The sequence below is a fragment of the Marmota flaviventris genome, chromosome 5, assembly GCF_047511675.1.
Source record: "Marmota flaviventris isolate mMarFla1 chromosome 5, mMarFla1.hap1, whole genome shotgun sequence".
Lineage (NCBI taxonomy): Eukaryota > Metazoa > Chordata > Mammalia > Rodentia > Sciuridae > Marmota > Marmota flaviventris.
Genome location: NC_092502.1, coordinates 20,614,499 through 20,626,628, shown reverse-complemented (window position 1 = coordinate 20,626,628; position 12,130 = coordinate 20,614,499).

Below are 12,130 nucleotides of genomic sequence, written 5' to 3'. Positions count from 1 at the left end.
TGCACATGTGTTTAGCAGCTTGTGTGTACACATGTGTACACCGTGTGTACACATCTGCTCGCACAGGTTGAAGGCTGCAGCTGGGGTGTGTGACTGCAGTGTACCTCATATGCTGGGTGTACCTGGTCGTGGCTGTGTTGGGTGCATGTTAAGATGTGGATGAGTGTGCGTGAAAACACGTTGGTATGCATATGGCATCAGTGAATGTGCAGTGGCTCTTTCCCTGTATTGATAAGTATGCATGCCTTGGTGTGGATTTTGCCCAGATGTGAGTGTGCATACACATAATAGTGTGGATAGGAGCTCCTATGTCCCAGCTCTCTTCTCTTTCCTTCCCAGCCGATGCTTCCCTGACTTCATTAACTCTGTGGCTCAGCTCAAGTCTTGGAGAAAGGTCATCCCTACTGGAGGGTCTCAGTTACCAGGACAGTAGAGTGATTCTATTTAGGTAGCAAGCATACACTGGAGGAAAAGAGAAACCATCAGAGACCTATTTTTTGCTTTCTTTCCTGTTTTCTTCCATGGGCTACCAGTATTTCACTGGTCTGCTGGAGCATCTGCTTAACAGCTGGTATGTGATACAAAGTTTACAGTCAGAATTTTAATGTAGATATGCCTTTAAATTCCAGTGCTGGTTCCATTGTCTTAGACAAGTCAGTTAACCTCATAGATGGTGTTTCACTTTCTGAAAAGTAGGGAGAATAATAATTTTATCACCTGCACTGTCTTTCTCCAAAGTGGGGATGCTCATCCATAAAGGTATTTGGTATACCAACATACTATGTAGAGAATTATCACTAATATTACATAAATGTTATTTGAGGGTACAGGTTAGTAGGTTCAATGTTCATTCAACAAATATTTAATAAGCATCAATTATATTACAGTCCCAAGCTAGGTGCTGGGCATAGAAAGGCTTGGTACCTGCCTTCATGGAACTTAGGGTCTTTTGGGGATGATGCAAGTAGTTGCAAGTGAAATGAGCTCATAGAAAGAAAAACTCTGGGCTGGGGATGTGGCTCAAGTGGTAGCACGCTCGACTTGGCATGCGTGCGGCCCAGGTTCGATTCTCAGCACCACATACAAACAAAGATGTTGTGTCCACCGAAAACTAAAAAATAAATATTAAAAAAAAATCCTCTCTTTTTTTTTTAAAAAAAGGTGTTGCCTAATAGAATTTAAATTAAGTTATATGCTATTAAAAAAAGAAAGAAAGAAAAACTCTGAGTGTGAACCTGGGTGGTCAGGGAGAGGCCTGGAAAACAATGTTAGGTGAGCCCTCAGGGATGATTGACTCTGGTCTGGGTGCCGGGGAGATGTGAGCCTGTGAAGTGGAGTTTAGGGTGTCCCTACATAGATGACTGGAAAGGATGCTCCATCCAGTGCACCTGCTGGGTATCCTGGGCTGGGTATCTGAGGTAGCAGGATTGTGTCAGGAATGGAAAAGGTGAGGAAGCCCTGCTTGGAATGCCTAAAGGCCACGCGGAATCTAAAGCGCTCAGGAAAGCCCCTCTGTGGGTGGAGTGGGACTGTGTGTGTTACTCAGAGCACTTCACTGGGACAGAAGTTGAAATTATTGGCATGCTTTTATTGGTTAAGAAAAGATTAGGAAATGTATTTCCTGACTGAGAGAAAGGGCACAGATGTCCTTCTAACTCTCTGAGGAGACCTGGAATCTAGGTCTCTTGAGGCCCAGCAGAGTCCTTGGGGCCTTGTCCTCTGGATCCTTGCAGTGATCATGGCTTCCAGTAGCAGGCAATGGAAATCTTGTTAAATGTCGGTTCCAGGAGCTGAGCTGCCTCAAGGTAGAGTGAGGCTAAGAACTTGTTCTCTATAGGTTATTTCTGTCTTTAATTCAGTCTTCAAATATTTTTAATCTATTAAGATTTTTGGGGGGGATGGGAATAATAAAAAAAAAACAGTAGAATGAATCAGACATAACCTTCCTATGTTCATCATGTACAACCACAAGAATGGGATCTTAATTAGAATGTTATACTTCATGTCTGTATAATATGTCAGAATATACTTTGCTGTTATGTACATCTAAAAAGAACAAATGAAAAATAAAAAAGTTTGGGGACAAGGAGATGAACTTCTAATTGAGACTACAAGAGGCAAATGTGCTAAGTCCATTGGAAAGGCATAAAATGTTATGAGAAATGAGAATTCCCCCCTTCATCTGATGCATTTCAAATCATGTCATATCTACAGTTTACAATCCAGCCAGGGGCAGTTGTGTCAGGTGTGGCCACTTGGCTTGTTCCACAATGGGACAAATGTCTCTCTGCGTGCCTTCCTATACTGTAGAAGTTGAAAAGCAAAAAACAAAGCAAAACAAAAAAACCCCTCACAAACCGTTTCCTCAATTCTTTGCTACATTATATTGTAGGTTTGGGAAGGCCTGTGCTCCTGTGCAAGATCTGACATGAAAATTAAGCCTTAAGGAAAACAAAACAAACCTGTGTGGTGAGGGAGGAGGGAGCTAGCTGGGAGGAATCTCTTTTGCAGTGCTGCCTTGGAAAGTGCGGTGTGGCTCTGGACCCAGGTTACACCTAAGATAGTATGCTCCTGTAGTTGGAGACTGGATCAGTGGCTTCCTTCCTGAATGCGGCATATGTAATGGTGAGGATGTCAGTACTGTGGGTTTTGGGGATCGTTCCTGGAGGTCTAGCCCAGAACATGCTCTGCAGTGATTCTAAACTCACTTGATCCTTTTTTTTTTGGTACCAGAGATTGAACCCAGGAGTGCTTTAACAACTGAGCCACATCCCCAACCCTTATATATGTATTTTTTTGTTTTGTTTTGTTTTTTATATTTTATTTAGACACAGGTCTCACTGAATTGCTTAGGGCCTCACTAAATTACTTAAGCTGGTTTTGAATTCATAATCCTCCTGTCTCACCCTCCCAAGTCACTGGGATTACAGGTATGTGCCATCATGCCCCACTTGATTATTTATATTAAATCCACATCTGCTTAAAATAGGTGAAAGCGTTCCTGCACATTCGCCTGAACCCAAACTGATATGTTATCAACTAAAGGAGTCATGAAAGCCAGGGAGGGGACATGATTTGTGGATCTGAACAAGCAGGGACATAATCCAGAGGCTCCTTTTTTGTCCTCTTTCTGATCACCTACCCTCTGCCCCACTTCAACCCTAACATCAACCTTCAAATTAATTAATTGACTAAATATCAAATGACTACAATGCACAAACATTCTGCTTGATGTTGGGGCCACAGTGGTGAAAAAATAAACAAGGCCTCTGCTTCCACAGAGCTTGTGAGAAGACAGATGTTAAACTAGTACTTGAATAAATGTGCAATTCAAAACTGTGGTAAGAGGAAGGAAAAGCAGAGGGAAGCATGGGAAGATGATGGTATGGTGTCTCTGAGATAACTTATTTGCGTGAGAATTCTGGGAGGATCTCTTCAGTAGGTAACATTTAAGCTGAATCCCAAAAGGTAAAAATGCTCTCACTATGCAAAGGTAGCAAAGGAGTGGGGAGAGGGGCCAGGCAGGAGAAGGGCATGGAAAAGCAGCCTTAGCATTTCTAAACATCTTTGTCATGCTCCGGTGTAACAGAGGATAAAACCTAAAATCTCTAGCCTTTGTCGATGTGGCCTGTTCTGTGCACTGGAGGAATTTTAGCAGCATCTCAGGCCATTTCTCACTAGAACTACCTGCTTTTAGCTAGGATCCCAACCCCAATATGACAACTAAAAATGTCTGTTGTCAATGTTTCCAGAGGGTTCAACTTGCCCTCCACTAAGGACCACTGCCCAATTGGTAGCCCTCCTCTGGTCCAGATAGCCTTCTTGCTGACGCCAAGTATCTCTTCATCATGTGTGTTTCTGCCCCTCTTCACATGGGGTTCCCTCTGATTAGTATCTGCTTTTCTGCCTCCCCGAAGCTTCAGTCATGATCTACTAGACATTCATGGCTTGTATCTGCCCAGCAAACTAGTCCCTGGGGAAAAGAATGGTCCATCCCAGTGCTTTGTACCCCCTCTAGCTACAGGGGCACGGGCATGTGGATGAGGTGCCCTTTCTTTTTGTGCTCAGTTAAGGGTGTAAATGGTGGGCATGAGACCCAAGTGATCCAGTCTCCATGTGATCTCCATGAAAGGGCACTGCTTTTTTTCTCAACTGTTAACTGCAGAGGGAATAGTTGGGAGCTGCCACTAGTCTTATTTTCCCACCACTTGGGGAGAGTCTGCATATGGCAGGAGATAGTGACAGTGATATGCAAACACAAGAAATGGAGAGAGTGCTATGACTACGTTGTTAAAGTCCTTTATTCAGTTCCTTGTGCTGAAAACCACATTCTCATAGTTTCCCCTTTCTTTAAGCTCGTTTGAATTGTTTCTGTTGGTTGTGGTGGAAAGAGACCCTGCACAGTATTTTTCCTCATTCAAATCTCTCCTCTTTCATGAAATCCTCTCAACACAGGAGAAGAGAATGCTTTTTGAATTCTTCACTGGTTGTTTGCAGGATCCCCACACAATTCTGCGCATCTCTTCCCATCTCTGAGTTTAATCATGTCACATTGGTATTTAGAAATCATCACAGTGCGGGCAAGTGCATCACAGAAATTAGCAAACATTACAAGTCAGGGCTCCCTACCCTGTACACTGGCCCCAGCCTATCTGCCAGCACATCACTGTCTAAGTCCCCTCTTGGTTGTACCATCCTTTGGATAGCCATCTGAATGCACTGAGATTTGTGACACCTCTTGACTTTTGAAATTGGTGACTTTGGGAGGACAAGCACTGCTGGCCTAGGCTGCATCTGAATCTTTAGAACCTCAGAGGAAGAAAGGTCCTGAGAAATGATTTGGCCCACGTCCTCATTTCACAGGTAAAGAAAGGGTCTAGAGACCTTCAGTGACATTAGTCACAGAGCCCAGAGGAAGAGAGTTCGTGGTTTTTTGACTTACACCCATTGTTAAAATGTGGCTACTCTCCTTTTGCCTTTTTTCAGCCTTTTCCATTTCCTAATCTTGGCACAAATGTGTCAAAAAAATTTTTTTTTGAATCATTCCAAACAGCTGATGGCCAAGACCCAACTAATCAGATGCTTACTTTCAACAGGAGGCTTTGGGGTTGTGAAGTTTCCAGAATGAGATCATTCCAGATGGGGTCTCACTAATGTGGCAATGTTGGGGAGACAGCTGTTCACAGAAAGGACATGCTGCCACTCCACAGACTTCTGAGCCAGCAAGCCTGGGGAACTGAGCTCACTGTTGTAAAGTCATTTGAGGGAAAAGGTCAAAATAGCCTCAGGTTAAAAGAACATGATGTTGAAGTGGTTGTTAGTTGCTCTGTGTAGTATGTCACTTGTAATGAAACAAGATGGTCATTCAGCCCTGAGGAAAGCTTGCAGATTATGAACATTAAAATACACTATTTTTTTTTTTGATGCAGCAGTTCTGTTTCTGGGAGCTTATTCTGGAAATGCACATGTGGATATTTATTGCAACCTTATTTGAACTAATAAAAGATTGGAGACCATCTTCATGCACAGCATTAGGGAACTGGTCCAATAGATGGTTATTCTTACCTATACATGTATACACACATACGCAGGGACTCAGAGACAGAGATAGAGGAGGGATTCTGCTTTATGCAGTCATCTCCAAAATATATTGTTTAGTGAGAAAAATAAGAAACAGCACAGTATGTAACGTTTGCTATCATTCAGTAAAAAAGAAAAAGAAAAAGCGAGGAAAACCCAAACACACATAATTATAAAAGCATAATTCAGAAGGATACGTAAGAAACTATAACACTGAAGTTGTCTCTGGAGAGAGGAATCAGAAAACAGTGGCAAGAGGCACACTTATTTTTCAGGGTATGTCTGGGAATAATTTGATTTTTATTTGGTCTTATTTATTCATTTGTTTGTTTTTGGTACTAGGGATTGGACCCAGGGGCGTACACCACTGAGCTACCTCCCCAGTCTTTTTTATTTTATATTTTAAGACAACATCTTAAAGTTGTCCACGTTGACCTCAAGCTTCAGAGTCTTCTGTCTCAGGCTGCCAACAGAAATATAACTCGGGACAAGAGGATCATAAGTTTGAGGATAGCCTCAGAACCTTAACTAGATCCTGTCTCAAAATAAAAAATAAAAAGGGCTGGGATGTATCTCAGTGGTAGAGCATGCCTGAATTTAATCCCCAGTATCAGGAAGAAAAATAAAATAGAAGTCTCATCTTTCAACCTTAGGATGAATATGTACAACTGAGGAAGGACACTAGGTGAAGTGATGGGCCATCTTCCCAAGGTCATCCATGAGTGGGGCACCTCATCACCAGATCCCTCTACTAGACCACGTCTGGCCAGACAGAGGTCTTCAACAAGCAGAGAGTTTTCATGGGAAGGAAAAGAAGTACCAGTGTTCTGGAAGCTTTTCTGGCCTAAGGTTTCAGGGCAGTGGAAACCCTGAGACAGCTAGAGGCCCAGCACAAATGCAATTAAACCAAAATAGGCGCCACTTCCACTCAGTGGAAAGTGACCCAGAAAAGCTCCAACTGGTTTCCAGATGTGACTTGAAGGGTCTGGGCTGAAAAGATTTCATTTTGGAATTTGATGCAGAAAGCTTGCAAGGTTTCTCAACTCAATGTGTGAATCTGAAATAAACAGACATATTACGTGAGGAGATGCCATACTGAGAGGGTCTTGAGAATGAAACACTGAGAAAGCAGCCTGTGAACGGGCCTAGAAACAGACTTTGCCACGTCTGGCCAGCATAATTTTAGGAGAGAGTATGAGAAATAAAATGATCCATCCTTTTTGGTGGGAAGAAAACTAGAAATTTTGAATCTAAGAAATGAGGCATGATTCAACTGCATAAATGAAGTCAGCTAGTGGATGGAAAGAGACTTTTTGTCTGAATCTTTTGTGAAGTAGATTTGCCTAAATCTTGTATTTCAAAAGACTTCTACAAAAGTTGGACATGGTGGCACACACTTGTAATCCCAGATACTTGGGAGGCTGAGACAGGAGACTCCTGAATTTAAGGCTATCCTTGGTCACTTAGTGAGACCCATCTCAAAATAAAAACATCAGAAGGGATGGGGGCATAGCTCAATGGTTGAGAACTTGCCTTGCATGCCAGAGCCCTGGGTTCAATCCTCAGTACCACAGGAAAAAAAAAAAAGAGAGACTTCTACAGAATTCTCTTGAATAACCCTCAGAAGACACCTAGTTCTATACGTCTTCTCCACTTAATTTATACCCAGAAAACTTATTTTATCCACAGTAAATTACACATTTTGCATCACAATCTCTTTAAAGATACATAACCTGGTAACTATGGCAGCCTCTGGGAAGAATCATGCAGGTGGAAGATGGGATCTCAGAGTCACAGCTTTCACTGTACTGTTGCAATGTGCCACATGCACATATCACACCTTGAAATCAAAACACACTCTAAAAAAAGCTCAAAGGGAAAGACATACCTTCACAATGGAGAGATTTGGCAACTACTCTACCAACCATGTAAGCAAATTTAGCATCAGTAAGATGTAACAACCTGGTACATAACTCCTAATATGACACTACCCCGAATCCAATCAAGCCTTTAGACACACCCTCTGATTAGAAGAAGACAGAAAGAGGAACTAGTTAAATGGTGTATGAGAATATCAACTCAAGAGAGTGGGATTATTTTTCAAAATGTTAATGTCATGAAAAAATTGAAAGGTGGTTTAAAAAATCAAGGATAAAAGATATTTTGGGGGCAGCTGGAGGAATTTTTGAATATTAGTTAATATTAAGGAATTTTTCATTTTCTTAGGTATAAACAATGGTTTGTAGTTTATAAAATAATTTTCTTATTTTGAGGATATGTGTGCTGAAGTATATCGGGGTGGGTGAAGAGACATGATGTTGGGAACTCAGTTTAAAGTACCTCAGAAGCTGAGTGAGGTACTGCAGGCCTATAATCCCAGTGACTCTGGAGGCCAAGGCAGGAGGACTGCAAGTTCAAGAACAGCCTCAACAACTTAATGAGATCCTATCTCAAAAAAAAAAAAAAAAAAAAAAAAAAATAGAAAGGACTGAGTATTTAACTCAGTGGTAAAGTACTCCTGGGATCAGTTTCCAGTAACAAAAAATAAAAAATTAAAATAAAGTAGCTCAGAAAACACACAGGAACCCATGTGTGCACACATGCATTCACACTGTTTTTATTTTTAAATGTTTTTTTTAGTTGTAGATGGACACAATATCTTTATTTGTGTTTAAATTATTTTTATGTGGTGCTGAGGGTTGAACCCAGGGCCTCATGTGTGCGAGGCAAGCTCTACCACTGAGCTACAACCTCAGCCCCCACACTGTTGGTTTTTAAGCTATAAATCCTCAGTTTTAATCTCGACTTTGTGAGGCCAGGGCTGGGACTTTGCAAATCCCATTTCTCCTTTGCCAGTTGGCCTCTGTTAGTCTGTAAATGGGAAGCACTAGAAGGAGACTGGAAGTCTAGAGGAGTGGCAAGGAACTTGGTCCTTTCTGTTTTGCTCCTGTTACTGTTGGGGTCACCAAGCAACAGTTCCTCACCCTGGTAATGACAGAATTATTTCCCTCAGGAGCAGCTGGTTCAAGTTTACATTTTTTCCCCCTACAATCCCAGAACCAACCTCATTAGGCTTTTCAGGCAACCAACATCAGCAGGCAGATGCTCTCTGTGTCCCCGCTCCCTGGGGCCTTCATCTAAATGTCTACATCTTAATAATCTCAAATGATTTTCCATATTCTCTCAGATGTAGGGATGGCAGCTGCTTTGTGCATTTTCTGTAAAATTCCATTTGCCCTTGCAGTTCTCCAATACCTGGTTAGCACTTCTTTTTACCAAATTCTTCTGTGAAAGGAACTAGTGTAGTTTGTCTCCTGAGTGAACCTCTAACTGAACCCAGGAAACAGACCCTCAAAGATGAAAGTTTTGAGGTGTTTGGGTTTTAGACTTGACTGCAATATTGAGTCCCTTGACAGAGAAACAGGATGCTGATAATCTATTGCATTTGCAAATTATCAACTGAAATTATTGTGATAAAGAACCCCCAAAGCAGGTGCCTTGGGGACTCAAGTGGCTGTAGGGAATAAGAAGGATTTAAGGACCGTGAGGTGTGATACCTGCTCCTGAGTGCACTGGAGTCGAGTGTTTCTAGAAAATGTTACACAAAGCTCTTTAGAATCCCAGTTCAAGTCCTGGTGACAGAACTAGAGATTGTCTCAAATCCCTTGCTGAAATTCACACACAAATGTTCATTGTGAAGGTTGCAGATTTAAATGTAAGCTGAAATTGAAGCCTACATCTCTCCTGATGAGGTGAGGTTTGGGAAGGACTCCCCAGACTTGGCAAGAGGACATCTGTACAGACTTGGATGAAGCTGGCAATCTTAGCTCCTGAGTCGCAGTCTTCTTGCCTTCTTTCCCAACTGAGACTGTCCTTCCTTTGGTTGCATACCCAGTAGTGACTGCACCTGAGGGAGGTGCCTTTTCAAATAGCTGTCTGTACTCTTCAGGGCTTGCCCCAATGACTCCTTGTTGCTATTACACCTGTAGCTTGGGTGAGGCAGATTCAGCATATTCCAAGGCAATAAGTACAAAGTCTGATTCTGAAGGCGAGATTTTATAATCTAAGAGAACTTCAAGGTTTTTTTCTCATGGGTAACCTGGTGAATATATATTAGAGTGAGATTCTAAGAGCATTAGCTCTAAGAAGGCCAAATATAACAGGCCACATTTACTGACATGAGCATACTTGTTAGGGATTCTGAATTTATTGTGCACCTTGTATAAAGAATTTACTTACCTAGCTGACAGAAACATAGACTAAATAGTGACCTACATATAAGGAGTTTGAGACCCCCGAACTTCCTTGCACAATGTAGTGAAAGAAATCCAAATATTTGAGAGTCCTGGTGACTAGGCACATACCTTCCCCTGTAGACCAATATGCAATAACCACAGAAGCAGTTTGTTTCACCTGGTAGAGCCAAAAGACTCCTGTCACAGACTGGCCTCAAGGCTCCAACAGCTCTCTCTTCCTAATATAGTCTTCATCACCCTGTCATCTCACAAAATGTCATATGGTCCAGTCCACTCATGACATTTGCAGGTTGGATCTGACATGAAGGTTGGAGCATGAAGTATTCTAGATTTGTCTTAGTAAATTTCATGTGTAAGAGGGTGGGACATAAACACCACAAAAATTCGGTAATTTACAACCTTGGTGAAGTTTCTTATGTACCAATAGCCTGCAGCACATTGCAATATCCCTTTCAAGGTGAAAGGCAAGCTGCTGTTCCTTGCATTGTCAACCACTATTAACAGGCAATGTTTCATAGTCCTTTTTCTCTTTTGGAGTGATGTTTCATTGACCCATTTACCAAGTAACCTATAGACTGCCAGTCTTAAGCAGAGATCAGAGCCCAAAAGGCTCTGAGTGAGTCCAGCCTATAGTGTTAGCTATTCTGCCACCCAGGGTTTAAGTCCCAGCAGACCCAACCACACTTGAATGGAATTCTGTATGGAGCCTTTTACCAAAGCCAATAGAGGAACTGAAGCATAGACCTCTAGGGTTTGGGAGGAAATCCATGACCTCTTCTCTAAGTAACAACTAATCTTCTCTTGAGAAATAGCTCCTCGTTTGCTACAAGTCCTGTTAACAGTCAACCTGGGTCTGAGTGCTATTTGATCCAATAAGCCATAGGACTATGCACAGCAGCAATACCTCAGCAAGTGGAAAAGATAAAAGAGACAGGGATTAGGCAGATTTGGAAGGCACAGCAAGATGCCTGATTAGGTAGCTTGACTCCTTTGACACCTCCTCCTGCTATAAGGCTCCCACCCCCTGCTCCCTAATCCATAACTTTGGCTGCAGGGGGGTAGGTAGTTTCTTATGACCAGCTGACCAGGAAGAAGAAATTTAGACCTGGTTTACAGTTTATTCTGATCAATATGATAGTACCAGCTAGTTGCTGCAAAAACTGATGCAATATTACAACTCTAGTTGGATATGTCACTGAAGAATTCTAATGAAGGGAAATGTTCTTAGGGAGAATTCTGAGTGGTACATTTGGTTGTCTACTCCATCTGATCTGAGCAATATCCAGAAGTACAGATCTAAACTGCAGTAGCCAAGGGCAATTACTAATAGTTTATCCAATGATCAGGGACTTGGAAGGAACAGATTTAGAAGTCAAGTGACAAGAAGGTCTGGAAAAGAAGTAAGTAAATGAATCTTTCAGAATAAACAGAAAGTTAAAGATGATTGTGCTCCAGGTAAGTGCTCACCAAAGCACTGTGTGGCCATGAGAGTGCATTTTGCAGACATACAACTACAGGGAATGTATTAACCATGGGCCCAGCTGCTATACTTGGAAATTCATCACTGCGTCTCTGACACATGCTTCCCAGGGCTACTCCCAGAAAATACTGAGCATGGCAGGAATACTAAGGTATGCCTATTCCTGGCATATATCGGCCTCCTGTGACAGCTGAGGATTTGTGGACTTCCTGATGGTGACACTGAGCCTAAGCTAACTCAGAGAGCCATCCACTGTGGAGGGGGCTTTCAGTAACCAGGACAAAATGAGGCACTTGGTGGATATCAGTTAGCCTCTTTCCCTGGCTATTCTAATGACCAAGCAGTGGGCCCATGTATAAGGGTGGCCAGGTTGGCAAACAGAGACTTACACATCAGCTTCTTCTCACCATGACTGATATGGGCAGCTGGTGGCAGGTTGATTACACTGACATTTTCTACCAAGAAGGGGCAACTAGTTACTCTCACTGGAAAATATATACATTGTGGATTTGGCTTTGCCTTTGATACTTCTGTGAGCCTCATTAACTATTATGAGTATCCTGTACCACATTGCTTCTTATCCAAATTAGCAAAGGAAGGTGTATTAGTCTGGCTGCCATAACAAAATGCCTTAGACCAAGTGGCACAATTTATTCCTTAGAGTTTGGAGAATGGAAAGTCTAAGATCAAGGTACTGGGCAAGATAGATTTCATTCTAAGGCTTTTCTCTTGGCTTGTAGGTGGCTCTCATATCACCATCTTGGTCAGACCTCTTTGTGTATGTACTGAGCATGGCAGGGCAAACTATCCAGGG